Source organism: Rhinolophus hipposideros (assembly GCF_964194185.1).
Source record: "Rhinolophus hipposideros genome assembly, chromosome: 21".
NCBI classification, from domain to species: domain Eukaryota; kingdom Metazoa; phylum Chordata; class Mammalia; order Chiroptera; family Rhinolophidae; genus Rhinolophus; species Rhinolophus hipposideros.
Window position 1 is genome coordinate 35,700,588 of NC_138067.1, and position 27,906 is coordinate 35,728,493.

Below are 27,906 nucleotides of genomic sequence, written 5' to 3' on the forward strand. Positions count from 1 at the left end.
AGCTTTGCTTGTTCTCAGGGCAGAGGCTATTGGGATCACGACCCTAAGAAGAGATCAGATAGAAGAAATGCATGTAGATAAACTTATGAAGAGGGAGCATAATATGGGATTAACTATCCAAGAGGAGGGGGAAGAGGTCACAGAAATAGGAAAGGGGCCAGGACAAGGCAACGCAGAGATGGTGCAGGTAAGAGCAAGAGGAAAATAAAAGGCAAGCTCAGTCCCAACTAGGTGGATACCTTCCTGTTCATCTGGTCCTCTACTCTGAGATCCTCCAATTCGGAAATGAGCTGCACAGATGGGTACCACTAATCCGTTACCAGTAACAGGTTAAGGACTTAAAGCTTTATTTTAAACATCTACATTAATGATAAGTTAGAAGAGATTAAATGTGACTCTTGATTGACAAAAATCTCACGTACATATGCTTTCTTCAGGGGGAGAAGAAGGGTTGATAAAGACTAATTGGAACTTGAAACAAACATAATCAGTTGGAAGAGCCTATAATCAGGTGGAACTAGGATTTGGGGAAGTTCTCACGCTCTACATAATCACAAGAACCCTACATGCAAGAACACTACAGGAAGAACTCCATGTTTATAATAAAGCTCTATGGTTCTAACTTCCTTTTCCCTTCTATATACCCCTCCATCTTGACACGCAGGCCTGAGCGTGCATGTGGCTTGCCATGTCTGCATACACTGGGTTGCAATCCTTTCTTTTTCCCGAATAAATCCTTTTTGGTGAATTTGCAGGCAGCATACCGGGGATTGTGGGAGTTCTGGTGAAATCACTGGTTATTTGTGGTGCAGAGGAAAACAAGCTGAGGCAGAGAGGAGTTAGAGTGATTTTTTCCCAGAGTCACATGACTGATCTGAGGCATGGCGGGGAATGTAATCCTGGTTACCTGGCCGAGGTCAGGACCCTTCCATTACCCCATCCAAACCTACAGGTTTTCTTTGGATGGTTCAGCATGGAATCAAGAAACTGGGCATCTGGGACTCACTTTGGGCTTAACCTGCTTTTCCCTCGGGCTTACTCAAATTCCCATTTTTATAGGTGGAGCTGAGAAAATTGTGTTCAAGCCCAATGACTTAAAGAGAGCAAAGAAAAAGAAAACATGCAAAGATGAGGAGAGAGAAAAAAAGCCACAACTAGGCTGAGTAGAATTTGGAGAAACTCAAGAGACAGTCTCAGGCTTCCTCCCTCTTTATGATGAAGCTGACTGTATCCTTCTGCAGTCTATATAGCCATTCAGATAGTCGTTGAGCACTTCTACTAAGTGTCAGGCACAATTCTAGGTGCCGGGGACACAATGATGAACAAGACAGATGATGTCACTGCCCTCACAAAGTGCCCTTTCTAGTGGGAACTTGGAGACCTCAGAACTTCTCTGTGGGAGCTGCTGAGACATCAAAATTCTTAGGAGACTATATTTCCTTCTTTCTCTCTTTCTCTCTCTCTCATAGGGTGGAAATGGAAAGGAGGAAGGTGCTAAAGAAGTAATTTGGTTGGGAAGCAAGGAGGTTTTCCTCCATGACACGCAGGAAGCAGAACAGTACTAGGTTTGAAGGGTTAGCAATAATCACTCGGTGAAGCAAGGAGAGGAGATGTAATGAAGCTAAGAATGCATTCACCCTGGTTTAGGGCTGGGAAAACCATGGTCAGAGAGGATACTGCCCCCATCCTTTCTTTCTTCAGGGCCCCAAGTCCCAAAGCCTGGGATTTCTCTTCATCTACATTTCTTTTTTCATTGGTCTCCCTGCCAACCTCCTGGCCCTTCGCGCTTTCCTGGGGCGGGTCCGCCAGCCCCACCCCGCACCCGTCCACATCCTTCTGCTCAGCCTCACGCTGGCAGACCTCCTCCTGCTGCTGCTGCTGCCCTTCAAGATCGCTGAGGCTGCGTCTGACTTCCGCTGGTATCTGCCTGAGATAGTCTGTGCCCTCACGGGCTTCAGCTTTTACAGCAGCATCTACTGCAGCACGTGGCTCCTGGCCGGCATCAGCATCCAGCGCTACCTGGGAGTGGCCTTCCCCGTGCAGTACAAGCTGTCCCGCCGGCCTTTGTATGGAGTGATCGCTGCTGTGATCACCTGGATCATGTCCTTTGGTCACTATAGCATTGTGATCATTGTCCAATACTGACCAACCAACAATGAGTGATGCCACCGTGTCTGCTGTGAGAATTCCACCCAAGAACAGCTGGGCCTGGTGCTTCCTGTGCGGCTGGAGCTGTGTCTCACAGCCCCACAGTAGTCACCTACTGCTGGCACTTTGCGCATATCATGCTCTCCTGGTCCCAAGTGGGGACCTACAAACACTGGTGCACGGTGGGGTTGGCCACTGTGACCCTCTTCAATTTCCTGGTTAGTTTGGGGCCCTACAATATGTCTCATGTGGTGGGTTCTTCCAGGGAAGTCAAAGCTGGAGGGTGTGTGCCATGTTGCTTAGGGCTCTCAGTGTTTGCACTGACCTTTGGATTTTTCTATTTTTCCTCCTCAGCTGTCCACAAAACCTTTGATAAAAGGCTACAGAGACTTGCAGAGCTCAGGTGCCTTACTGTCAGGGTGCTGGAGGAGAAGAGTTGGAGAGCCGGCTGCAGAGAAAGGATTGGTAGCTTCGTTAGGGATGGCCAATGTCATCTTCACAGGAGACTACAATTTGCCAACTTGGTGTTACTTCTTTTGTGGAAGAGGGCTCAAAAAGGGAAACAATGAAACAGAACTGGGGTGAGGACTCTTATGTCTAGTTTAAGAAACAGGGAAGAGCAGTGAGCATCTCAAATCCAACGCATCCATTTGGGTGAATGTTTTCAGTTTTTCCCCTGTAGTTTATGACGTTGCCTTATTTGTGGTGGGTACTGCTTCATGGTAAACCATAAGCCCTGTTATCTTGGAATTCTTTATCATTTCCGCTCAGTATCTATTAAATAGTAGCATTCACTTATCTTCTATAAAGCTCTTTGCTCTCTCTTTGGCTCTGATTCAGGAAGGGAGTGGTGTTTCCACATGCTGAGTCTGAACATCCAGCACAGGCAATAGTCTGAAAAGCCAGACAGAATCCTGCGTGTGAACTTGAAGGACCAGCAGCCCAATCAAAGCAGTTGCTGGCTCAGGTCTATAAAACATGCAAGATAAGAAGCAGTCCTTGAGAGAGGAGTCAGTGCTGGTGTGAAGAAACTCGAGTCAGGATATTTTTTAGTAGTTCTGTCCTATTTTTCAATCCCCAGCATCCTTCATTTGTGTCTTCTTTTTTCCTTGATTAGTCTTGCCAGAGGTCTGTTAATTTGTCTTTTCAAGAAACCAATATCTTCTCTGTCGTTTATCTTTGTTTTCTAGTTCATTAATATCTAATTTTATCTTATTGTTTCCTTCCTTCTACTTTGTTGAGTCCTGAAGCAGGGCCCAGCCGGGCCCCCTGTACTCAGAATGCTCTGGGGTGCCCTGCCCCCATCCAAGTGGGCTTCACACCCCCTGTGGCTGAGCTCAGAATGCCTCCGGGATGCCCTGTCCCTGGCTCCTTATCTGAGACGATCACCTTGTGATGCTTGCTAATTACAAACTCTATCGCTTAGCATTTTCCCAGGTTACTCCGCCACTGTTCCCGGACAGAATGCTGGGCCACAAGAGATACGACGACAGAGGAGGGCATCATGATAGGAGAACAACCTCCCGGACGTCATGCAGCCTCTGGGAGAATGCTCTGATTTTCCCTAAATACCGCCAGCCAGTTTGAGAATATAAGGCAGTTTTTGGAGGTGTTAACCTGCTGCCTTCTCAGACCACCGGTGCTCTGATAATAAACATTTATTCTATGGCCCAGCTCCTGTGTCGGTCTATGGGCTGAGTAGCGCAGGCAGCACCATCCCTGGACTTGTTTGGCCTCCGGTTACATTTTCAGTTGTTCTTTTTGTAACTTTTTAAAGTTGGATGCTCATTAATTTCTTGCCTTTTTCTTGCTAACATAAGTATGTAAGGCTATACATTTTCCCCTAAGAGCAGTTTTAGTGAGATGCTACGAGTTTTGATTTGCAGAATTTTCATTATTTTGAGTTCTAAGTTGGCTCTAATTTCCACATAATTTCTTTTTCTTTGACAGTTGAGTTTAGAAATATTTCTTAATTTTCAAACATATGGATTTTTCTTGATCCTTTTGTTATTTCTTCTAACTAAATTAAACTGCAGTCAGAGAATATTCCGTTAAAAACCACACATCAAGGAAAAATCAATGCAGATGACATCTAACTATGAGGTCGGACAATTAAGTTCATAAACTCATCTTAGAAAAAGCGCTACACACCTTATTGCTGAATATCACTACGGTCACCTTTGAAGTACTCCCCTTGGGAAGCTATACACCGACACCAGCGCCTAGTCCACCCTTCAAAGCAATTTTGGAACTCTTTTTCTGGAATGGCCATCAGAGCTGTCATCATATTATCCTTGATGTCCTGAATGTCATCAAAATGTCTTCCTTTCAAATATCTTCTTGATCTTTGGGTAAAGAAAGAAGTCATTGGGGGCCAGATCAGGTGAGTAGGGAGGGTGTTCCAATACAGTTATTTGTTTACTGGTGAAAAACTCCCTCACAGACAGTGCCGTGTGAGCTGGTGCATTGTCGTGATGCACGAACCATGAATTGCTGGTGAAAAGTTCAGGTAGTTTTTGTCTAACTTTTTCATGCAGCCTTTTCAGCACTTCCAAATAGTAAACTTGGTTAACTGTTTGTCCAGTTGGTACAAATTTATAATGAATAATCCCTCTGATATCAAAAAAGGTTAGCAACATCATTGCAACAAAGTTCACGAACTTGTCAGACCTCCTATGTGAATCCTGCCGAGCAGTTTTCAAAGTGTGTTGAAGATCCCTGGAGGAGTGAAGGAGAGGGGGCAGAAACCCTTTCAAGGATCTGTGAGTTCAAAACTATTTTCATAATGATATTAAGATGCTAATTGCTTTTTAGCACTCATTCTCTCATGAATGAAAGTACAGTGGAGTTTTTCAGAGGCTATCTGACATGTGGTATCACAACAGACTGAATGCAGAGTAGATATGAGAATACATTATCTGCCTTCTATTAAGCCAGACATTAAAGAGATTTACAAAAATGGAAAACAATGCCACTTTTCTCACTAGTTTTTTTGAAATATACTTATTTTCATGAAAATTTGTTCATATTAACATGTTACAATTTTATGATTATTTTAAAATAAATTAATACATATTTTAAAATTTTTCTGTTTTAATTTCTAACATGGTAAATGTCAATATCTATAACCTATATAAACATAAAAAAGCTCTTTGGGGCCCTCAGTAAATTTTAAGAATATAAAGTGCCCTAAAATCAGTAAGTTTGAGAGCTGCCCATCTAGTGAGATGATAAATTATGCTTAGCCTGTTGGATGCAATTGTACGTATATGAAACATTTCATACATGGTGTATAAGCGTTTCATGATTCAAAATTTTGTAGTTAAAGTTAAACGCTGCTTAAACATCCAGAGATGTGAGTTTAAAGTCTGAATGGTCAAATGCACAGCTTTTTTTTTTTTTAATTAATTTTATTGGGGTGACAATTGTTAGTAAATTTACATAGATTTCAGGTGTACAATTCTGTATTACATCGTCTATAAAGCTTTTTGATGTATTAAGTATCACGTAAAAACCGGAACTATTGCACCATGATATAAAGAGAAACAAAAGCAGTGTAGATGAACAAGATATAATTGCTCTGCTCAGGTCAGTATGCTCATCATTTTATGCTAGTCAGGATTCTTGTTCTAAAGATTATTGAACTGGGCTTTTTCTTTTTGTTTCATGGGGCAGGATTACTTCACCTACATTTAGGTGGTGGTATGTTGATCCAAACTATAGGTAGGATTTCTGAGCTTAGAAATTGTATGAATTGACGAAGGGGGAAAGCTCAATATTAATTATATTTGCTCTATGTCATCCGTACATATGTTATCCGAAAAAGAACTGTACATATGACTCTTATCAGCAAAGATTAAAGAAAGCTTGTCAGGGCAAAAGTTACGAACATATAACTTTTATGTGTGACCCATATGTGTGACCCAGTGTGTTTTCTTTTGGAAGGGGAGCTTCACAAAGTCCCAGTGAAAGCCCCATGTTTGCTGCTCGAGTACTTGATAATGCCTGGTTCATATAAACTAGTTCAATTCAAGTGTTGTACCTGCTGGCAAATAAATGGCTCCTGGAACATTGTGTTAAGGGGAAACAAGGAAGGCTTGAGGATACCATTAGCAAAGTTCCCTCAGCTCTCTGTGGTTCTCAGGTTCATGGTGGGGAGGGTAAGCTTCCACTGGAAAGCACTTGGACTTGAAGTCAAGTCACTTGTTTATGAACTTCCCTGACAGCTTTCTCCTTAAACTGGGCTCCAGATACCACACCCCCAATCAACACGTCAGGATCTTTGAATGCATGCCTTTTTGACAACAAGTTGCTGATTGTCTGTAATACATTAAACAAGTATTGTTTGACAAAGATAACATTATATTAAACAGGCATTTTCAATCCATCCGCTCCATCATACTTGCAATATACCCCCTGAGATTCTAACCGGCTCACTTGGCAGAGGCTATGACCCCACCCCAACTTGGGCAGTGAATGGATGGCTTACAGGAAGTCTACTAAGAGCCTAGCTCTGGCATTGACAATACCACTCCCATGATGGAGCCCCACTACTGGGATAGGGTGCAGAGTGATAAGAGGGAGGCAGGGAAGACATAACTGATCAGTGCACTTAAAGATTTTAGCTTTTCCTTGACGTGCTCTGCAATCCCTTCTCCAAAATGAGCTGGCAATCAGAAGTGCGCATGTGTTGCTTTGACCTTCTGACAGCACACTGCCGACCCCTCTGTGATGTGGTTTGATGAGCATGACCTCACTCCCCACTTCATGCTCCTGGGGTAGATGTGTGACCCAGAACTGGGGCCATCAGCCTACTTCCTCTCTGACCACAGTGATGGTTCCCACACAGGCATGTGACTCAATCCAGGCCAAGGACAGCTAGCCCAGTCCTTCCTTTCTAACCCTTTAGAAGAAAGGACCTCTCTTCTACGGGACTGAACCTGAAATGAATGCTGGCCATAGCTTTGGAGGCCACTTTGAGGAGACAGGCTGAAGTCATCTTGAAGGAAGGCAGAACTGCAAAACAACAAGTCCAGGAACACCAAGTCCAGGAATTTGATGTCCCTTCAAAGCAGATATACTCGGCTTTTCACAGCTGAAAACCAAAAATTCTCCCACTTTCGGCGTAAACCAATTTGAATCGGGTTTTCGATCACTTACAGCCAAGAGATATGTCATTTCACAAGCTATCTCGGTTGTAAGTCTTCCTCCACTATTTTAAAAATTTGGATGAAAACTTTAAGTATGGAAACTTCAAAACAACAAATATGCATGTACCCATCATGCAGAAAGGATGCTTATCAACGGTCACATTTCTTGAGATTTTTAAAGTTGATGTTCCCATTATATTTTTCCCTGACTGGATTTCCTCTTCTTTGCCAGAGGCAACATTATTTTGGAATTCAAGTGTGTCTTTCCTGTCCATGGACTGGTCCGTGTCCTGTCCATGAAACATACTTTGCACTCAAGGCCATAAGCTCCATTTAGTATTCTTTTGTATTTTTTTCAAATGCCCATAAATATCATATGGTATAAGTCATTCTGTAACCAACTACTTTCCACCCAAAATTATGTATTTGATATCTACCTTTTTGATATTCATCACTGAAGCTTACACATCGCATTCATTTCTTTTGTCTGCTGAATAATATTCCCTCACATTATTAAACCGTTCTACTTTTTTCCATTCTGCTATTTACAGACATTTCAATAATCTCCCATTTTCACCAGCATAATAATGCTGCTTTGAACAACATCCTGATGCATGTCTCTTTGTACACATGTGGGAAAGTTCCTCCAAGGAGGGAAATCCTGAGTGACATGGTATGTGCATTTTCAGATTCAGCAGAAGCTGCCAAGCTACTCTTCAAAGTGAACATAAATCCAGCTCTTTCTAAAAAAAATTAAAAAAAAAAAAAAAGGCTCACAATCCAGAAGCCCCACCTTCCCACTAGCTCTTCTCCCAACCCTGGCCCTGTTGCCGACACAAGGTGATGAATGGGAGGGAACAGGCCTGGCATGTACTACCCGCCAATAGGAAAAGGAGTGCAAAGGAGGCCTGAAACCCTTGATGTGACCCGGTGGATTGGCACATGTGCTGGACATATACAAAGACAATGATGGGACACGGGGACAAACACCCTCCTTAGGACTCGAGGGGTAAAGGAGTAGTCCATCTCCCCATTCCTCACCTTTCTTAACCAAATCCACATTGTTGTGAAGATTCAAGGAAAGCATAATGGGGAAATGATACAATTAAACACAGCAGAGAAAGGTTTCTCCCCCATTTGTATATAGAAGTGCACATATGCCAGCGAGAAACGGTGTCTAGAAGCTTAGAAAATCTTGGTCATAGAGGAGAGCATAGCCTGACAACGGAGTGAAGGGAAAATAAGGTACTGGGATCCTGTCTTGGTTCGTGGGGATGAGAACACAGTGTCTGTTGACTCTGGGCCGTATACCGTGGGTCAAGACAAGACACAGTTCCTGTGGAGAGATAAAGCATAATCTGTCTGTCTGTGTCACATGTGTCTGTGTCAGATGGCTTCCATGGAAACTGGAGCCACCTTGGCTCTATCTGGTTTAAGCAGAGAAGAGGTGAGAAGGGGCAGAGATAGTGCAGAGGCAGGGGATGGGACACTGGGTGACAGGATCAGAGCTGCCTTCAGACAGTGATGGGCTATGTGAGGACCCCTGACCCTCTGTGGACATTTTAACATGTGGCCCCACTATCTTCTTAGGAGCTCATGTGTTTAGGGATTCCAGAGAGGTTTTGCAAGGCAGGGCTGAAGAATACCCAATTCAACTGGATCCTGACTAGGGAAAACTGGCTGAGCAAGACGTGTGACCAAAGGCAGAGATGGGAGTACATGAGAACACTGGTAGTATCCAAGTTCATTTGGAAGAATCAGCCAGGGAATGACGTAGAAGAGGAAACCTGAATTATGAAAGCAGAACAATATCTGAAAGACTAATTATGGCTGGAGATCTAGAGATCAATTAGATTTATGGGAACAGTTTTGGGAGAAACACAGAGGGCTAAGTGGCCTGAGAAAGAGCTCAATTCTTGACCTTCCTCTTTTTGACACACAGCAAGTTCAAGTATCAATGTTCTCGGCTCATGGAAGACCCTGAGATGGCAGAAGTGTCTGTGTCTCTGCACCTTATTCCACAAGTTGGTAAATATCCATTTAGGCTGATCTCCGAGAGCTGTCTGCTTGGGAACAAGATGAGGCTAGATACCCAAATTAGTGAGCACGTCCTGGAAGAAGGCACCCTAAAATCTGCCCCAGAAAAGGGAAGGGATGTGAGGCCCAAGTGACCACAGGGTCACCCAGCTGGGAAATAAGGTGAGGATCATTCCCAGTGGAGGAGTGAAGCCAAGATAATAAAAGATCAAGAAAACTGAATGGAGACTCAAGAAAGAAACTGGTGGAGGGATTAAACAAGCTGAGATGGGAGACACCAAGCAGAACTGGTCTTCCTTGTCAGAGTAGAGAAATGCCCTGGTATTCAACTGGCCAGTGATTAAACAGTCCTCAGCTCTGTGCCAGCCTGTTTGCTGTATGGTGATCTCCTGTGAGCAGAAATCTGGAGTTCATTTGAGCAAAGCTTCATTTAAGTTTAATTGAAGCACCTGAATATGGCCATTCCTGAAGTCACCTTGCCCCGAAACTGTTCAATACCATCCCCAATGAATTTCCATTTTTGCTTAATCAGCTGGGGCAAGTTTCTGTCACCTAGAGTCATGACATTAATATAGTTGGTAAATAACTTGTCACTAATAATAAAGAATAGGTGTTCCTAAATTATATCTCATGATATTTTTCAAATAAACTAGATTCAAGGCTATCTATATAATAACTTCACTGATTTACTTGTATTCTGACATGCAAGGGTTAGCCCCAGTCCAAGGGCTGAGAAAGGCACGCAGCTCTGGGCATGCAGGTAACTGCCTTTGCATTCCTGGCCAGCAACAAGAAGTAAAATCAGACGAAGTGTGTTCTGCAGTTTTACAAGTGCTTTCCCGTGCAGTATCACACTTGAGTGACACTGTGAGGTTGGCTTCTTATGCCATCTTCATAAGGGAGGACTCTGGGGTCCAGAGAGGCTGTGTTCCTCAGAGGTACACAGCCACAAAGGGGTCACACCTGGACACAAACCTTTGTTAGTCTTTCAGGTCCAGGGCTCCTTTTATTCCACCAGCTTCCTCAAAAATCAGGAGCCAGTGTGTGGGACTCAGGAACAACAGAACAGAATTTTGTCCAACAGCAGCTGGGTGTGGTGCAAGGAACACTAAAGAGCTAAATGCCAGGGCCCTAGGAGGGGAACTGGGTCTGCTGGCGCTTCTGCCTGGGTCCTGGGGGAACAGAAAACATAGAGAAGTTACTGTCCTAAAAGTTTCAAATGCTCTAACAGAAGTTCCTATCCTAAATGTTTCAGATGCTCTAACCCACTGGGCTAGCCCTCCCAAAAGGCTCTGGTTGCAGGACTTCAGGAAGACAAAAATTCACATCCTTCTCCAGAGATGGACACCTGCCTGCATCATTATTTGCCTGTCTTTCTTACCTTCATTCAACTGTATTTATTGAGTACTTGCTCTATGTCAGGCCTTGCTCAAGGCATGGGGAACATAACAGTGAACAAGACAGAGAAGCTACCAGCTCTTGTGAAGTTTACGTTCTGGAAGCACAGTGGAGTTGAGGAATACTGGAACACACCTTCAGTACTAGCATCGGGGCTCCCCAGGAACGAGATGCACGTTAGGTGACCAATACATGACTAAACCAATAAAAGACCTGCGATAGTTAATAAAGTGGTTTTGATAAATGTAAGTGTGGCTTCTCCCCCCTATTTCTGGGCCAAGGGGTGGTGAGAGAGAGCAAATTAAAAAAATAAATTTAAAAAAACTTATTTAACCTGAAGAGATGTCTGTATGTGCATTTCTAATGATTAGATGCAACAAAAAGTTTACCGGGGCAATAAAAAACCAAGAGTGTGACCTGAGCTTCACCTCCCAGTCACCAGGAACTATTAACAAACAAAAGGTAAGTAAATAGAACAATTTCGGACTTGGGGAAAGAAGGAAGAAGAACTCAAAACAGAGGACAGTAATAAAGAAGAAAGGAGGACTCTTTTAGGTGGAGTCACTGTCGTGCAGGGGACCCTGCTCGCTGCGCCATTTGTCATGCAGGGCGTCCAGAAGGGTTTTTGCTCCCACTCCCCGCCCAAGAACGCCGGACACAGTAAGGCCAAAAAGGAACACCCATGGAGCCATAAATAGGGAAGTCAAACCAATATGTTCTCGCTGGCGGCTGGGCTGGAGACACAGGAAGCAGGATCTATATAATCTGCCTAACAGCAGTCCGCGCTTGCTAGCCACCATCTTCTTGCTAGCCCCCATTCTTTCTGCTAGCGTAGCCACAGCCGTTATATTAGTGGCCAATGGCTTATGGGTTACAGCTGACGGCCAACTAGCCACAGCTGATGGCCATCTGATCACAGTTGATGGCCATTTACTACCTGAGCCAGCAACTTTCCATGTGAGGCCGAGAGCCTGGAAACTGTTTTTTGGGGCTTTGTCCCCACACTCCACCACTACAGGGTCTCGCCTCACAATCTACGCGACAAGTGTCTTCCGCGAGGGTCCCTGTGCGAGGAGCCTGGAGGTGAATGCAATATCCTGGACACAGCCAGGCTCTCTGAGCACAGCCAGAGTTTCTCAGGGCACCACCAGTACTTCTGGGCACAGCCAGACATCCTGGGCTTCTTAGGGTACCACCTGTTTCCCCGGGCACAGCCAGGTTTTTTCAGGGCACCACCACAGTACTTCTGGGCACAGCCAGACTTCCTGGACACAGCCAGGGCCTCTCAGGGCACTGCCACGCTCTCCGGGCACAGCCAGACTTCCTGGACACAGCCAGGGCCTCTCAGGGCACTGCCACTCTCTCTCTGGGCCTCTCGGGGTACTGTGCTGGAACAACAGCGGCTCACATCAAGGTGCTTACATAGTATCAATGGCGGCCAGTGAAGACACAAAGGCAAACATCCGCCAGTCCCACTACATGGTGGTATGTTTCCAAACAGTCAAGCGTCCATTAAATTAGGGATGGAAGGCAATTCCCCATAGTCCATAGTCATTCGCCAGGGCTGTCCTGGGGGTGAGGGATGACCTTGACCTCACCCTCATCTCCCAAGGAGGACTCAGCAAGCGTTTCCTCCTGGGACAAGTCCGGCATCCAGGCTGCGTCAGCAAGCAGTTCCCAGCCCACAGGGCGGCAACAACCTTCGCTTTCTCCGGCCTCTGCTGGTTGGGGAACCATCTACTTCTTTCCACCCCTCCACGGGGATCGAGCTCTCCGGCAGCTGCTCCTCCTGGTCTTCCTCAGACTGAGCTTTCATACGCACAAACTGCTCCACTGCCCTTCGGAGAGCTCTCGCCAGCACCGTATCCTGCCAACTACACCATGTGTCGTGCAGGGGACCCTGCTCGCTGCGCCATTTGTCATGCAGGGCATCCAGCGGCGTCTCTGCTCCCACTCACCGCCCAAGAACGCAGAACACGGTGAGGCCAAAAAGGAACACCCATGGAGCCATAGATAGGGGAGTCAAACCAATATGTTCTCGCTGGCGGCTGGGCTGGAGACACAGGAAGCAGGATCTATATAATCTGCCTAACAGCAGTGCGCGCTTGCCAACCACCATCTTCTTGCTAGCCCCCATTCTTTCTGCTAGCGTAGCCACAGCCGTTATATTAGTGGCCAATGGCTTACGGGTTACAGCTGACGGCCAACTAGCCACAGCTGATGGCCATCTGATCACAGTTGATGGCCATTTACTACCTGAGCCAGCACCTTTTTATGTGAGGCCGAGAGCCTGGAAACTGTTTTTTGGGGCTTTGTCCCCACACTCCACCACTACAGGGTCTCGCTCTCGCCTCACAATCTACGCGACAAGTGTCTTCCGCGAGGGTCCCTGTGCGAGGAGCCTGGAGGTGAATGCAATATCCTGGACACAGCCAGGCTCTCTGAGCACAGTCAGGGTTTCTCAGGGCACCACACGTACTTCTGGACACAACCAGACATCCTGGGCTTCTTAGGGTACCACCTGTTTCCCCGGGCACAGCCAGGTTTTCTCAGGGTACCACTACAGTACTTCTGGGCACAGCCAGACTTCCTGGGCTTCTTAGGGTACCACCAGTCTCCCCGGGCACAGCCAGGTTTTCTCAGGGCACCACCACAGTACTTCTGGGCACAGCCAGACTTCCTGGACACAGCCAGGGCCTCTCAGGGCACAGCCACTCTCTCTAGACACAGCCAGACCTCCTGGACACAGCCAGGGCCTCTCAGGGCACTGCCACTCTCTGGACACAGCCAGATTGCCTGGACACAGCCAGGGCTCTCAGGGCACTGCCACTCTCTCTCTGGGCCTCTCGAGGTACTGTGCTGGAACAACAGCGGCTCACATCAAGGTGCTTACATATTATCAATGGCGGCCAGTCAAGACACAAAAGCAAACATCCGCCAGTCCCACTACATGGTGGTATGTTCCCAAACAGTCAAGCGTCCATTAAATTAGGGATGGAAGGCAATTCCCCATAGTCCATAGTCATTCTCCAGAGCTGTCCTGGGGGTGAGAGATGACCTTGACCTCACCCTCATCTCCCAAGGAGGACTCAGCAAGCGTTTCCTCCTGGGACTAAAAGTCCCGCATCTGGGCTGCGTCAGCAAGCAGTTCCCAGCCCACAGGGCGGCAACAACCTTCGCTTTCTCTGGCCTCTGCTGGTTGGGGAACCGTCCGCATCTTTCCACCCCTTCACAGGGATCGAGCTCTCCGGCAGCTGCTCCTCCTGGTCTTCCTCAGACTGAGCTTTCATACGCACAAACTGCTCCACTGCCCTTCGGAGAGCTCTCGCCAGCACCGTATCCTGCCAACTATGCCATGTGTCATGCAGGGGACCCTGCTCGCTGCGCCATTTGTCATGCAGGGCGTCCGGCGGCGTCTCTGCTCCCACTCCCCGCCCAAGAACGCAGGACACAGTAAGGCCAAAAAGGAACACCCATGGAGCCATAGATAGGGGAGTCAAACCAATATGTTCTCGCTGGCGGCTGGGCTGGAGACACAGGAAGCAGGATCTATATAATCTGCCTAACAGCAGTGCGCGCTTGCCAGCCACCATCTTCTTGCTAGCCCCCATTCTTTCTGCTAGCGTAGCCACAGCCGTTATATTAGTGGCCAATGGCTTACGGGTTACAGCTGACGGCCAACTAGCCACAGCTGATGGCCATCTGATCACAGTTGATGGCCATTTACTACCCGAGCCAGCACCTTTCTATTGTGAGGCCGAGAGCCTGGAAACTGTTTTTTGGGGCTTTGTCCCCACAGTCACCAAAGAAGGGCTTTTTAAGGAAAGATAGAGAAGTAATCGACTGTTGAATTTCTGCTGATGACACGGCAATCTTCGTAAAAGCCTGGTCCTGGGGCAGAGCCAGATGAGGCAGAAGCAGCCTCAACTCTGCCCTTTTATTAAGGAGCCCGAAGACTTACTTTTGCAGACGACCACCCGCTCTCCCAATAGAAAAATCAAAATAAAGCAAGGTTGCCAGATGGCTGCCTGTGCTCTGAGAAAGGTTTGTTGGTGGCATGGACTAGAAGGAATCAGGAGAGGGTCACACTGTTGGGGACAAGGCAAGAGGTTCAGTTCCAAGGGGCAGACAGAACCAGGGAGGAGAAAGGTCACAGAAAGAGAGCAGAGCCAGAGATGCTGACGGAGAGACTACCGAGCTGCCATGGGCTAGAGTGGGAGAGAGAGAAGATCACAGCCACATGTCATTTGCCCACTGGGACATTCGACTCAGGCTGTGGACATTTTCTCTTTAGAGCAGGAGAGGGATGGGAGAAGTTGCAGCTGGAAGGCTTCGAGTGTCTGTCCAGCATATAAGTGTAATTTATCCCGTGTGTCCACTGGGAAAAAAGATGATAATTGCTCCTGTAAAGAGTTTAGTTGTCTGGTTACAATTTAAAACAATTTACCATTTGCAGCTGTGAAAAGTGTTTTCACATATTACCTCATTTATTCCTCCAAACAATCCTGCTCTATTCACTGAGGGCTACAACCCACAATGAAGCTCAGAGAGGTTAAGTGACTTCCCGAGATGCCCTAGCTGATCAGACGGAGCCCACGTGGGAATCCAGGGTACCTCCCCAAATGCTTGGCTAACATCCCTGAGCTCTCTCTTTGGAAGGTTCAGGAAGGAACCAAGCCAAAAGGCATTCAGAGTGGTCAGCTGGCTCCCCTTCTGCCTCTGGTCCCTATCTTCACAAAACGGAGCTTTAGTTTCACAGAGGACAGGGTGTCTAGAACAGGACTGTGAAGTTGAACAACCCCAAGACAACTACCAGATCCCTCTTCCTCTGTTACAGTGGCTCTCGGAGCTTAGCGTGTACCAAAATCTCCTGAAGCGCTGCTTAAAACACAAATGGATAGGCCTCAGCCCCAGAGCTTCTCATGCAGCAGGTCTGGGCTAGGAAGTCAAGAACATGTATTTCCAACAAGTTTCCAGGTGATGTTGAGGCTGCAGGTCCAGGGGCCGCGCTTTGAGAACCACTGATCTATGACCTAATAGGGTTTCTTCCCCTCTTAGAGGGAAGAGCGGTTATGGGACTCTGGAATCCTTATGAGAAGAATTCCTCTTCAGGTGGAGGAGTAGAGGGCTAGAAGAATTCAACAGAGACCTAAGGAGCTGGTTTTTCATGAGGCACGCACAGAAAATCCAGTAAAGAAAAGAAGTAGCAGGCGGCCAGTTGGCTCAGTGGTTGGAGCGCAGTGCTCATAACACCAAGGTCACCAGTTCGAGTCCCACGTGGGCTCAGTGAGCTGTACCCTCCACAACTAGATTGAAAACAACGACTTGACCTGGAGCTGATGGGTCCTGGAAAAACACTGTTCCCCAATATAAAAAATTTAAAAAGAAAAAAGAAAAGTAGCAGCAAGGTAAGATCCAAAAAAGCCTGTAGGAACCAGTGTGATATAAAGTACAAGACAGAATGCTGTGGTCTTGCCTAGAGTTTCACTTCAGTTACCAAATAGCAGTATCTCAACTTTTGCTATGTCCATATAGCACCTGCATTATGATTTACTTATGGATTTTTTTAATTAACTTATTTTTCTCACATATGGTCTTATCCTAAACAAAACTAAAATAATAGTAACAGCCGGTGCTTATAAGTGCTTGCTATGTGCCAGGCATGCACACACATACATACATTTATACACATAGGTTCACGTGTACACACACACGCATGCATGCGTCTATTGTATTCATTTCAATCCTCACAGCAACCCCATTTTTCAAATGAACATACTGAGGCCTGGAGAGGATGAGTAACCCCACCCAAAGTCACACAAAGTAGCAGAGCCAGGATTCCAACCCACATGGCTAGCTCCAGAGTCCATGCTCTTAACCCCTGAAATTAGGGGGTTGGTGGGTTAACCATAAGTTAGGTAACTTGTCAGAGAACACATAGCTAGCAATGGGATGGGAACCGAATTTGAGAATGACTCTAAAACCTGAGTCCTAAGCTCCCCGTACATTCCCATACAGGTCATGGATGGTGATGGTGACAAAGGGGGTGCTGAGCTGGGGTGGAATCGTGGACAGGAGCTTGGCGCTTCACCTAAAGAAACCCTGGAGACAGCTCCCTCCTCTGAGTTGGGCTTGAGATGCCATCTTGCCTTCTCAGTACCTCCTAATCTTTAGTGAAAATACACCAAAAGCTAACGTTCATTGGTCCGTATCATGAAAACAATTGTTTTGGGTTTTGTTTTTCAAATATAAAATTACATTAAATAGGCTCTTTCAAAGTGTTGACTTCCTACCATCCCACACCCTCCCTCCCCAAATGTCCCACCACTCTCTGCTTTTCAGAGATGTTAAAGGGGGCGGTCAGCCAGGACTGGGAAATAAACACTGGCCTATATAAAAGTTTCTTAAGACTCTGCAGGCCAGAGGAGAGTCTGTCTTCAGTACGATTCCCCAGTGACCCCAGGAAAACACTGGATGGGGTTGGGGGTGGGGGTGTCATGGAAGTGTGGCACTTCTCTACCATATCAGCCTGGAGGGCTATAAAAGGGGGAAGGAAGGAAGAGAGGCCAGCTGCCGGAAAGCAGGAAGAACTTGGCTTTGCCCCAGTTTGGCCCTCCCAGGTCAGAAACTCTCCCTCCTCTTCCTGCTGATCCAGGCTTGAACACCTGGAGAGGAGCAGAACAGGAATGTCCCTAGGTGACCAGGGACAGAAAGGAGGTACCAGCAGGGGTCTCAGGTCATGGGGACCACTTGCGGCTCGACCTCGGCTCCAGAATCGAGGTTCCTCAGTGATAGTCACAGCCTGTGGTCCCTTCTGTGTGGGCGAAAGTGGCAAGAGTAGACTCAAGGAGAAAAACAGCATTCTTCCTTCTCAATATTTCCTTGCCAGGGAGTTTGTATTGTTCACTCAAATACAGAATGTTACAAACATCTATAGAAAATAATAGAAGTGAAATGAAGCAAATGAAGTTAGTCAAGAGACAAAAAGCAGTCTCTTCCTGTATGGTCCTACTAACCCAGGAAGTGGGTCTCTCTGGGGGCGACAAAAAGTAAAGCCTGGACAGAGAATGGAGGGACAGATGCCAGGTGCTTGCAGGGCTTCCTGAATCCTTCGGCTCTCCTAACTACTGGGGAGGAATGAAGCTCTGATAGACAGTGGAGCAAGACACCCTTGCACTCCAATAGGTAAGCAGAGGGGTCTTCAACAACCACAGATCAGATCATTTCACTTCTCTGCCAAAAACCCTTCAATGGCTTCCTATTACTTTGAGACTAAAGTCCAATCCTTGCCTTGGACTGTGGAACCCTACGTGAGCTTTCCCTCCCCACGGTCATGTCTCTGACCTCATTTCCCCTCACTTTCCCTCATGCTCATTTTGCCCCAGCCACACTGGCTTCCTTTCAGTTCCTGCATCACACAAGGCTTTGTGTTGTCCTCTGCACAAAGGGCCTGGTCTGTCCAGAGTGCTCATCCCCCAGCTCTCTACATAGAGAGCCCCTTCAGGCCTCTGCTCAAGTGTTACCCCTTCAGGGAGTACTTCCCTGCCCCTCAGGTAAAGCACCCACCGCCCATCCCAGGTTACTCCATTACATCGGCTTAGTTTACTTCTGTCATAGAATGTGCAAGGACGATCAGTTATCCTCTATATTCTTGTAGATACTGGTCTATTCTTCCTGCCCCCACTGGGATGTAAACTCCATGAAGGCAAGGACCATATCTGTCTTGTTCGATGCTCTATCCCCATTCATTCACAGAGACATGAAACAGCTGATCTGATTGTCACCTTGCCCTCAGCTCCTAGTCCAAGAGACTTTTAGGTGCGTCTGAGGAGGCTAGGGCTATCCTGGGCCCACAACGCTCAGAGAAAGGACACTGGGAAGGAGAGAGGAGGTGGCACAGAGACCAGGACAGGGGAAGAGAGGATGTGTGGGCACAAGAGCTGAGCCTGGTTCCCTCGAGCAATGAGCTTTGTGGAGCCATCTGGACTCAGAACATTTTTTCTGGGCTGGCTGGAGCCCCTGAACTTGAAAGTCAGTATCCCCAATTTCTATGAAAGGTACTCTGCTGGCTGAGGAATGACATGTGATGCAAAACTGGAGAGATTAACCTGCTTTGACTGATTCATGCTGGGAAGGGAACAGGAACTTGATGAAATTGCCTAGTCTGGGGTGGGGGTGGAGAGGAAGGGAGGTGAAGAAAGAATGGAAGGAAAGGGTAAAAAACAACTGAAGAGTAAATAGCAATGATCGGAAAGGATCCTCCAAAGCATGGGTTGCATGGATTACGGAGGTAAAGAGAAGCCTCAGAGAACAGTCAGAACTTGGATGCTGAGAGAGATAATTAGATTCACAGGGGCAGAGATCTGGGGAGAAGCAAAGAGTACCCACTGCCTCCGAAGAGCTCATCGAGTCCTCTTCTCCTCTCTGATGAGTGACTCTATGGATGGGGGCGCTCTGTGGCACTAGAGCGAACAGCCATGGAGGTGTTTGTAGGCCTGCACCCCTCCCAGAAGCCTGGAGACTTTCTCTGGGAGCACTGTGGGAAAACTCTGACCACTATTTGTGTCTGGGGAAGAGGGGTGCTGGGGCGCACACCAGAGGACACTGGGACTTGTGGAGGACTAAGTAGAGGGTGTCATTCTTGGGAACAACCTGACGGGTGGCAGCAGTGAAGAAAAGCAGGTAGGGTTTGAACATAAATGCAGGTAGACGCTTACAGAGGTGCCAGGCCAGACAGGAGCCCCAGGCGAATCGGTCCATCCCTAGCCAGGCCAGGAACATCTCTCCACTCGTCTGGTCCTCTAACACTGCAGTTCTCAAAAGATGTGTTGAGACACATTGGTATGTGGCAAGCAGAGGCAAGAAATACAAATCAGTGAGTGGTTCCTGGTAATTTTGAAAGGACCAGGGTTTGTGAGTTTAAGTAAACAGAGAAATGAGCAGATACAAGGTAAGCTGTTTAATATCACTCTCAGTTAGGAGTATTCCATTACACTTTCTAAAGGGAGCAAGAAGGGGAAACATCGCAGTGCAGACTGGAACTTGCACAGGACAGGACAATAGCAGGTCCTGACATAGAACTCCCTCCTTTGGTGCCTTCAGAAGTCACCCTTTCCCATTCTCACGTTCTGTGGCTCAAGCCGGGCTGACCCCAGCCCTGTGTCTGGCTGGCACAGTCAGTCTAAAGAATTCGGCTGGGACCTCAGGACAGGAAACACTCTCTCTGCTCAGGTTGTTATCCTAAACTGCCCATGGCATAATCTTACTCAGAAAAGAGCCATCAAACTCGTCTCTTCCCTCAAACCAAGTTCACCCTTCTCAGGAGAGCCCAAGAGGCCTCTGGGAGAATAAGGCAGAATCTGGCACGGTACAACTCACAGACAATCATGTTTGTTATCTCCTCATCTTTATGTGGCAGGAGGGCACTTCTGAAACTTCAAAATCCTTGTAAGAACACTTCTTATCCAGGAAGAGTAGGCATGGAAAGTCTGAAGCGTCTAGGAGGGGAATTGGGGCAAGCAAGGAGTCAGCCCTTCCCTTAGACACAGAACGGGAAATCTGACAAGTAGACTCTTAACTCCATCAAGGAACTTCACTAATCATTCGATAGGAAGTGGGAAAGAAGGCACTAACAGATGTTTCAAAGAAGCTTCTAGAATTCTCTTCATCTATGACAAGCATGGCATGGCCTCATCCACATCCTTAGCCCAGTGCTGCCAGACCTGCTACTTCCACCCTTTCAAGGCAGCTAGGGCCATGGCCATGGCCCATTTCAAAGGCCTCTGCTCAAAGTCTAGTCTTGCCTCTGCTTCCAGTAGCATCTTCTGGAGCCCGTAGCTGTTGGCTGGACCATCACTGAGGGACAGCAGTGTGGCTTTCCTGGACAACCAGTGCACTCCCTCCATCCACCCTGTGAGGTGGCCAGGCACCTGGCTCCTAGCCCACAGTGCTGTGGTTGAGTTGTACTCCTAGCAGCAGAATAGAGAAAGGGAAAAAGAACATTTCACTCCTTCTCAATTTAATAGAAAAACAAAGGACACTTGTGTTAAAGAAACTTCAAATAAAAGTCATCTAAATGTTTCCCAGTGACAGTTGACTGGGGTGCTAACAGAATGTTCACATCTAATTCTGTGTCCCGAAGATAAAACTGACCGCTGCTATCAGACCTTAGTTTGAATTCTATTCACCCAACCCCTGGAGGGACGGCAGGGGTCACAGAACCAGACAGCAGAACCAGAGTGGCGCAATGCGCTGTTCTTTCCCATCTGCAAAGGTTTTCCCTGAGATGACCAGATCAGATGGTGTAAGCAGAGACAGACTCTTCCCTGGGCATACACTAGGCCTTTGGGGTGCCATGTAAAGGCTGCAGAATTGGGGGAGAAGGAGCTCATCTGCAAAAGCCACAAAAGTGCAATTTGGAAGAGATTGCCAGTTTCTCCACTTAGTGAAAAAGCATGATTTCTAACAGCACAATGCACGCAGGTAAAAGGCTGCTTCTCAGCCTTCTTTGAAACTAGGTGTGGTTATTTGGTTAAGTTCTTCCCAGTGAGTTATTAGCAGGAGTGCTGTGTGGACTTCTAAGAAGTTTACTAAATTGAGAAGGGGTAAAATGTTCTTTTTCCCTTTCTCTATTCTGCTGCCAGGAGTACAAATGTGATGGCTGGAGCTTCAGGTTCTATGTTGGCCTATGAGAAAAAAGGCCACCCTAGGATTGGTAGAGAGCCAGAGAAGGACGAGTCTTGAAGTCTACCTGGGGCTGCCAAAGACAATCCTGGGCTACATATCTCCAGGCTGCTTTTGCATGACAGAGAAATAAAATTTGATCTTATTTACACCACTATTACGTGGGGTTGTTCTATTACGTGCAGTGGAATCCAATACTAACTGATTGGAGTTTCAGCACTCTTATATCAACTTCATATGGAGCAAACTGAAATTTCTATCTTCCATTTTGATGACGTTTTAAATAGAAGGTTTTAAAAGTGGAATTAGAATAACTTAAGAGGCATAGGAGAACAACAATATCACAAAAACAACCATTAATTTGGCCTTATTCTTCTTCCCTTTTGTTCCTCTTCATCCATCATTTGTTTTTGTTTTTATAGTTTTATTTTATTTTATTTTTACATCCCTCACACCGTGAATCCCCCTCCCCCCATCCACCACCACCCCGACCTCACACCGAGCCATCACATTATACACGTAAAATTATAGTTGGCATTCATTAATGTCCAGTCTCTGGTGTACAATGCCATGACCAGGCATCCACAGCATCCCTGAGGTGGTCTCCCAAACAGGACACATGTCCATCGGACACCCAACAAAATCCCCAAACACTATTGAATAAGTTCCCCAAAGTAATTCTCAAAAAACCCTGAGGCCCATCATTTGTTTTCTTCCAGCATTTATAATGATTAATATCCCTCTCTAAGTGGTAGGAGTTGGAATAGTGATTACCTTGGGGAGGGAGGGTTGCTAACTGACGGGGGCACAAAGGAGCCTTCTGGGCATTAAAAATGGTTTATATCTTGATCTACATGGTGGTTACACAAATATATACATATGTTAACATTCATCAGCTGTACCCCTAAAATAGTACACTTTATTGTATATATGTTACACTTCGATAAAAGTAATTTATAAAAATTCTTTCTAAAACCCTACCCCTTTTACGGCCACCATAGATATTTTAGTCTTAGAAGTAATTTTCCTCCCCGTATTTTATTTGCTATTCAAGAATTGTATGATTTTGGTACGCTCCCGTTCTTCACCCAATTTTGTCAGATTGAAAAAGTGCCCAGTTAATCATTTTCCCAGATGCCCTTGCAGCCAGGAGTTGTCATGAGATACAGTGCTAGCTACTGAGAAATAAGCAGAAGTCTGCTGGGTAGGACCTCTAGAAAAGCTATTGTCTTCTGGATTAAAAAAAAAAAAGGGGGGGGGGTGGCCGGTTGACTCAGTGGTTAGAGCACAGTGCTCATAACACCAAGGTCACCAGTTCGATTCCCACATGGGCCAGTGAGCTGCACCTTCCACTAAATTAAAAACAATGACTTGCTTTTTCTGTCTGACTTATTTCGCTGAGCATTATATTCTCAAGATCCATCCATGTTGTCACAAATGGTCCTATTTCATCTTTTCTTATTCCATTGTGTATATATACCACAACTTCTTTATCCATTCATCTATCCGTAGTCATACAACAGCCTAGCCAACTGTCCCCCGTGTCTTTCCTTAAGGAAAGAAGAGTCTCTGGAACTGTGGCTTTCTGGGACTCTGTTCCATCCTTGTGTTTACACCTTATGTCTCTCTGTTTGGTCCCCAAAAGATGGTTTGTAGCCAAAGAGGGGTAAGATATCTCACGGGAGATACAACCTAAGCCAGGCAGAACCGAGTGGGGACCCCCAATGAGCTGCCTTAGAAAAATATGGGAAGGGGCCTTGCCTCCCCTTTCCCCTGCCTGGGAAAGTCTGTTGCCGGCTCTGGCTTTTCCCTCGCACCTGTTTGTGAGAGAAGTCATGAGGACAACAAAGATCAGTTCTCTCCACTTATCTCAACGGAGCTGTTACAATATGAAAGACTTGACCCTGAGAAGGTACATACCTGTCACGCAGCGTGTCAGGCAGGGTCTCTGCTCTCGATCCCCACATAAGAATGCAGGACATGGTGAGGCCAAAAAGGAACACCTACGGAGCCATAAGTAGGGGAGTCATATCATTATATTCTCACCGGTGGCATCCGCCTCTCTGCAATCCGCTCTTGCTAGCCCCCATTTTTCTGCTAGCATAGCCACAGCAGTTATATTAGTGGCCAATGGCTTACGGGTTACAGCTGACGGCCAACTAGCCACAGCTGCTGGCCATCTGATCACAGTTGATGGCCATTTACTACCTGAGCCAGCACCTTTCTATGTGAGGCCGAGAGCCTGGAAACTGCTTTTTGGGGCTTTGTCCCCACAATACCTTAGGTAGGACATCATGGGACCTTGTGCTTCGGCTGTTTACAGACAAAGGGTGAGTGGAATAAACATTTTTCTGCTATGATGTATGAGTCTCACAAACCATGTAAGAAACAATGTTACTTTCTTGTATTTGTATACCTATCAATAAAAACCTTCAGTCCGCCTTATTCTGGGATCCAGTCCTCTGAGAGTGAGAGACCCCTGGCCTTCGGAGAGATTTAACTGCATTAAGTCTCTGTTTGTTTCGTTCTTAAAAACTTAACCCAAGCTGCCCCTTCTCGCACCCTCACTGCCCGTGTTGCGCTGGACGTGACATCTATCGAAGGACATTTTGGTTGTTTCCATGTCTTGGCCACTGTAAATAAAGCTGCAATGAACATTGGAGCACACATGTCTTTATGGATAAAAAGCAAAGAACCCTATGATTTCACTGATATGCGGTATATAAACCCAAAACAACAAAAGAACAAGACAAACCAATGAGAAACAAAAACCCATAGACACAGACAATAGTTTAGTGGTTACCAGAGGGAAAGGGGAATGATGAGGGTAAGGGGGATCAAATATATGGTGATGGAAGGAGAACTGACTCTGGGTGGTGAACACACAATGGGATTTATAGACGATGTAATACAGAATTGTACACCTGAAATCTATGTAATTTCACTGACAATTGTCACCCCAATAAATTTTAATTAAAAGAAAAACAACAAAAAACAATGACTTGATGTGGAGCTGAGCTGCACCCTCCAAAACTAGATTGAAAACAACAGCTTGACATGGAGCTGATGGGTCCTGGAAAAACACACTGTTCCCCAATAAAAATGTTTTTAAAAAGCACAGATTTGGGTGATGATGATGTGTCAATGTAGGTTCATTAAATATAAAAAACATAGCACTCTGGTGGGGGTGTTGATAGTGGAGGAGTCTGTGCGTGTGTCGGGTATATGGGAAACGTCTGTGGCTGCTTCTCATTTTTTTTTGTGAACCTAAAAGTGATCTACAAAATGAAGCCTATTGAAAAAAATTTTTAAAGAATAGATCTGGCCCTCATGTGTCCTTTGCTCTCTATTCTCTCCTGTTTTTCTGCTCAGAACATAGATGCTTCTTAAGATCATGAAACAAAAATCCAAAATATAGAGAAGGTGGAGCAGAAAAGTTAGAAGGACCGTGGGTTGTCGAGGACTGCTCCTGAGCTGCGATATGAGTCTTCGACTCCCTATTTCCTTCCCGTGACCTGAGAAAAAGAATGTGTTTAAGCCTCTGTGATTTGGGTTTCCAGGCCCATTGGGCAATCCTCAATTGAGATATGAAGGCTTTAGCTTTATATGTGGCAAAGACTTCTTGAGACAGAAGGAGACTCAAAGGTGCTAATTTGCTGTGGCTTCATATCATGGCATAGCAAGGGCCTGAGGCATCAAAAGGGGTACTTCTGAGACATCTCCAAATGGAGCCTCCATCTGCAAGCTCCTGTCCCCCCGTGGCCTGAGCCCATGAAAGCTACCAGCTCATTATGGGAGCTGAACTCTTCTGGCAATGGAAGGAGCTAGGGGAGGATGACTCAGCATGCAAAGGACCTTGGTTCATATAAACTTTTCTGAGAGCTGGTAGTAAAGTATTACATCAACTGCACCACTATTTCCCAATCTATTTTTTAACCAGTTCCGGCTTTTGATAAACACAGACTGTATTTTCTACAATTTGTACTAAGAAAAAGAGGGCTTTCCGCTCTCCTGGAAAATACCCAAGAATTGCAAACCACATGAACTACCATGACCCGCACCCAGGAGTTTCTGATAATCCCACACACCTCTTGAGGCTTGACGGTCAAATTTAAGTTTACTAAGAGTCTGAAAATCAGACAGGAACTCCGGTAACTTCGGTGATGCCACAACTAGTGGGGAAAGTCACATATGTGACAGAAGCAGGTAAAGGGAGGAAAGCAGAGGGAAGTCTGGGCTGGGAAAAGGAACACAGAACACATACAGTTTTGCCCCAGTAAGCTCACCTTTTGCACCTGACTGCAAGCATATCCATCCTTACTAAGGGAGTCTGTACCACTTCCACTTCCAGAGAGTCTCCTGTCTGTTCTCCTTTGCTCAAGGTCAACACTGAAAGGCAGTCCAAGGTTACCAGCTGCCTCCTGCATTTTTTGAAGGGTGGCCTGAGCCCCTGAACACTCCCCGGTGGTCTGGCTTGGAAGCTGTGTGTGTGGCTGAGGGGACTATGGGATGGGGCTTTCTGTGTTCTTTTTTAAGTCCTGTTCCTGGTCTAAAGGTCAGCTCTGCATGGACAGCAGATGGAGAAGGGGGCCAGCGAGGAAGGAAAAGGTCAGACAACCTCTTCAAGATTCCAGTAATAAAAGAAGAGTCTTCTTCCAAGTTCTTATTCCTGTTTCACGATCAAATCCGGATTCTTACAAAACATTCATGCTCATAAATGATATATGACACAGTAAATTTAGTAGCGAGAAACAGTAAATGATACCTTCCCTCTATTCCCTGTGTATCCAAAATGTTTAGAGACAAGGAGGGCAGGAGAGACCAGTGAAAGATCACAACATCTGGGATCTGGGGTTAGAGCAGGAACTAGAACATGTGAAAGGCTGAGAGTTGCCTGGATCCTGGGAAACTGGGGTTGAAGTTCATTTCTTCCTTCTTGGTTTCAGGGAGAGAGTGAAGGCCACTGCCAAGAAGCCTGGTGACAATGCAGACACTCCCTGTGGGAAGCAGATGACATGACAACCTAGCCTGTGCCCTTATATCTTCCTGTGTGGCATCTACAGGACTTCTGGGGGCTGCTGGGGAAGTTGAGTCTAACCTGCACCATCCAGTACAGTGGGGAGGGTAGTGCGGTGGTAAACACCATGACTCCAGAGCCAGACCGCCTGGGTCCCAAGTTCAGAGGTCAGCTCTTCCATTTACCAGCTGTGTGACTTCAGGTAAATCACTTAACCCCTCTACCCCTCGCTTTTCTCATCTGTCAGATGGGACGAGTGTGCCAACCCCACAGAATGTTTTAAGGATTAAAACCTAGATCATCTTTGTAAAGCTCTTTAGCCCAGTGCCTGTTACATAGAATCAGAATGGGCAGTAAATGTTGGTTGTTGAACTGGTTTTCTATGTGTGCTCTAACAGATTGCCACAAATTTAGTGGCTTAACACAACAGAAACTTATTCTGTCACAGTTCTGGAGGGCTGAAGTCCAAAACCAGTATCACTGGGCTAAAATCAAGGTGTGGGCAGGACCATGCTACTTGTAGAGACTGTAGAGGAAACCCCTCCCTTGCCTCTTCCAGCTCCTGGTGGCGGCTGGTATTCCTTGGCTTGTGGCCACGTCACTCCAATCTCTGCCTCTGAGATCACATTTCCTTCTCCTCTTCCGTCTGAAATCTCCCTCTGCCTCCTTTTTATAAAAACATTGTGATTACATTTAGAGCCCATCCAGATAATCCAGGATAATCTCCTCATCGTAAAATTTTTACTCACCTCTGTGAAGTCCTTATTTGCCATGTAAAGTAACATTCACAGGTTCCAGGAGTTAGGACGTGGATATCTTTTGGGGGGACCACAAAAGGTATCAGCCACCACAACTGGTATTATTGGCCAGCAATGGAATCTGATGGGCAATAAGCAGGTAGACAGAGAGTGAAGGAAGGAGAGGTCTCTGCACAAGGAGGGTGTGTTATGGTTACCAGCAATGGGTGGCAAACACCTACAGTCCCACTACAGAGGCCAACAGAGACAGGGCCTGAAGAGGACTTCCAAGACGCTAGTCCTGTGCTGCTCTTTCTTATTTCTCCTCTCTTGTAGTGCACCCGCCCTGGGGATGGGTATGTAAAGGCTGCAGAATTATAGGGTACCGCTATTGGAATGACCGGGGAAAGCTGGACGAGTGGCAACGAATTGAGGAGATGCCAACGGGGAAGGTCATCAACTGTCACTTCACACCTTCATCGGGTCACGGCGAGGCCTCCAAAAGGGTAATACACAAGTGGAAGTAGGGTGACTGTACTGGTATAGGAGAGCAAGGAAATCTCCGTCTGTTTGGATGCCCTGGTGTAGAATCATCTGCCCTCTCCTTCCCCGGGAGAGTTCTATTTCTCTCTGTCACCCTGCAGTCCTTCATTTATTGTTATTGATTTAAAGTTATGTATCCCAAATCACAACTGATCCCCTCCCCCCCCATTCTCCTGGATCTGCCACCGTCAGA

General features: G+C 46.4%; 1 pseudogene across 1 annotated transcript; it reads left to right on the plus strand.

Annotated features, from left to right (window-relative positions):
* Positions 1 to 178: 178 nt before the first annotated feature.
* LOC308489858 (free fatty acid receptor 2-like) lies at positions 179 to 27,697 on the plus strand (annotated as a pseudogene). The gene is made up of 4 exons: positions 179 to 187; positions 1,702 to 2,431; positions 26,480 to 26,600; positions 27,507 to 27,697. The product of its transcript is annotated as a free fatty acid receptor 2-like (transcript).
* The last annotated feature ends 209 nt before the right edge of the window (positions 27,698 to 27,906 follow it).